The sequence below is a fragment of the Cyprinodon variegatus genome, unplaced genomic scaffold, assembly GCF_000732505.1.
Source record: "Cyprinodon variegatus isolate N-32 unplaced genomic scaffold, C_variegatus-1.0 Scaffold403, whole genome shotgun sequence".
Lineage (NCBI taxonomy): Eukaryota > Metazoa > Chordata > Actinopteri > Cyprinodontiformes > Cyprinodontidae > Cyprinodon > Cyprinodon variegatus.
This window is the reverse complement of record NW_015150856.1, coordinates 712,372-715,564: the sequence shown is the minus strand read 5'-3', so window position 1 is coordinate 715,564 and position 3,193 is coordinate 712,372. Positions and strand designations below refer to the sequence as shown.

General features: G+C 33.9%; 1 pseudogene; it reads right to left on the bottom strand.

The window, feature by feature from the left end:
* The window catches only part of LOC107093011, a 67,626-nt pseudogene that overhangs the window by 6,643 nt on the left and 57,790 nt on the right, over window positions 1–3,193 (bottom strand).

Genomic DNA, 3,193 nt, shown 5'->3' with positions numbered 1-3,193 from the left:
CCCACTGGAGGAGAGAGGGGGAGGAGAGGGGGAGAAAAGACCCAGGAATGAGAATGAGAGCTGCTAAAAACACCTTCAAAGCTTCATTCTTCATGGTTAATGATGACATCTTCATACGTCTCTGATAATCAGTGACTCTTAATAATGAATCCCTGAGATGATTTTCTGATGATTAAACTGAGAGAGCTGAAACACTCATGAGGAAACAGTTCAAACGTTGACATCTGTTTCTTTCACTTCCTTAAAACTACATGGAAAACAAATGAAGCATGAAGACAAAGCTGATCTGAGTTTACTAATAAAATATTAGTTCAGTTTAACAGGAATCCAGATCAGATATTCACTATTAATTAATGATCACAAAAGGATGAAGAAAAGACACATTACAGAAAAACAAAAAATAGACAAAAATGTAAAGAAAACATTTTGTATAGGAATTAAATATGGCTGTAAGAAAAAAATTTAACATTAAACCATCTAAAGTAGATCATGTTGATCGACAATTTTTATGGCTGGAAAAGAAAATAAGTTTAATTTTCTCTCTGATTTGAACCATTTATAATCCAGAACAAACAATGACTTCTAAGAGGCTCATCCTCCAAGCTTTTTTAAAACTGCTCTGAAGTTATTGCAAAATTTTCTTTTTAGTTAGTTGGATAAAAAAGCAAAAAACAAAACAAAAAAACAACAACCCAAAAACAATTTAAACAATTTAGCAGCATTAAATCTTTCTTGTACTTACAGTCAACGATGAGTTTGGTTCCTCCACCAAAAGTCCACCACAGTGATAGAAACTCATTAAGAGGCCGTACAAAAACCTCCTGCTCTGACAGCAAACATCTTTCTGCTGAAATTTCGCTTTTCAGAATAAAAACGTTTCAGTTTATTCTTAATTTCATCTACAAATTATCTGATATTCATTCAACTTTAAATTACTTTATGATTTAAGATTTTTTTTTTTTTGTTACATTATCAGCCATGAGTTTCGAACTTTAGTTTGCCTCGTGGAAATATTGTAAAATATTTTTATAATTCAGTTTTTACTTTGTTTAAACATGAAATAATAAAATTATAATAATCCAGATAATATAATCCTAAAAACAGCAATTTCTATTGATCTATAATATCTTGAACCTTGATTACCAACAAAAGAGAATAATTATTCATATACCTTCAAGATAAAAGTGGTTTTATTCCATATATGAAAATCCTTCATGTTGTCTCTTTTCTATCTTCTATTTTAATAAAATCCTCAATGGTTTAAATCCAACAACTCGTTGGTCAGATGTTGTGTCTCTGTTTGTCTCCAGTGCGCTGAGAGCAGAGAAATCATTTCCATAGAGAGGAGGCTTTGCATGGTCAGCTGATCCTCCAGGGAACTGAGAAGGTTTATAGTCCTGAGAGTTCAACACTGCAGGACTCTGATCTGTCAGTCAAGCCAGCAGAAACAACAAGCACCATGACTCTCATCTCCATCCTCATCTGGACGCTGACCTGCTGCTGTTTAACAGGTTCATTCCCTCACCAACATTTCTAACATGATGTTCTGCTTTTTCTTTCATTTCTTTCTGCTGATAAATGAAGGATTTGTTTTTGTCTGCAGGATGCAGCGCTCAGGTGACTGTGACTCAGACTCCAGTGGAGACATTTACTCCAGGATCAACTGTCACTATTCGGTGTACAACAAATCCTGCTGTTTACACATTACTTGATAATGATATTATGTCCTGGTATCAGCAAAAACCAGGACAGCCTCCAAAGCTCCTGATATATCAGGTGGAAAACCTTGAGGAGGGAACACCAGATCGGTTTAGTGGCAGTGGAAGCAGCACTGACTTCACTTTGACCATCACTGGAGTTCAGGCTGAAGATGCAGCAGTTTATTACTGTCAGAGCCTACATGTAGTAAATGGTGGTGATGTGTTCACACAGTGATTTTTAGCTGTACAAAAACCTCCCTCAGTCAGACTGCAGACACACTGAGCTGTTAGAGCAGAAACTGACTGCAGCTGCTGAGGAGGAAGAGACCCTGATACAGACCACTGAACACAGAGCTGACAGAAACCTCACCAAACACTAAGGTCACTTATGATAGATAATGTCAGTTTAATTTAAAAACTGAAAGACTGTCAGAGCATCTTTTTACTATATTTATAATATTTTCACTATTTCAGTTATTTTCTAAATCTCTTTTTGAAATTAGTATTATGGCAGAAGTTTATACACAAAAAAAATCATTCAGGACTAAGAAATTACACAGTTCTTCTAATTTGAGTTATTTTGACATACAGCAGATTCTAATTTTTCCTTAAAACAGGGTGAAATACACGTTTCAAACTGTAGTTAGGAACCATTTGTAGGCGGGTCTATAGTTTTTCTCTTACCAACAGAGAACAGATTTTTGGGAAAAAAAGACAATATGAAATGGGATCTAATTAAGGACATGACGTTTTTAATGTAAAAATAAATACAAAGACTGTAAGTACTATCAACCTGCACTTTTATTGAAATAATCAGTTTGCTTCAGGTTTTATAAAATTATATCAGAAAGATGAATATTAGAAATGAAACATAATCTTCCTGAATAAAATACAAGAACATGATTATTTCCAGACATGAAGCTGCAGCTCTACTCTGAGCAGAGATCAGGGTTCAGGGTCTGAGTGACAGGACTCTGTCCACTCTGATTGGCCTCACAGCTCACTGAGCCCGCCTTCCTCAGTTCAAATGTTGACATCTGTTTCTTTCACTTCCTTTAAACTACATGGAAAACAAATGAAGCATGAAGACATAGCTGATCTGAGTTTACTAATAAAATATTAGTTCAGTTTAACAGGAATCCAGATCAAATATTCCATATTAATTAATGATCACAAATATATGTTGAGTTTAAAGTTTAAATTACTTAATAAAGAAAAAGTTTGAAAATAGAAAGAATAAAATTCAGGTTTGGTTGTGAGGACATGCTTATGTAAACAAATAATAAAATAATACATTTTATCGCTACACAAGATAATACGTCTAACTAGTTCTCTGATTTGAACAGTTTAAATCCTGAAGAAATACAAGTCTTAATCATAAACATAGAGTTTGAATTTTATTTAAATAAACCCCACCTTTATTTAAACAGGTTAAAGTAAAAACAAACTGGTTCAATTAACTAAGCAAAAGTAAAGTCTTCTTGTGCTTACAG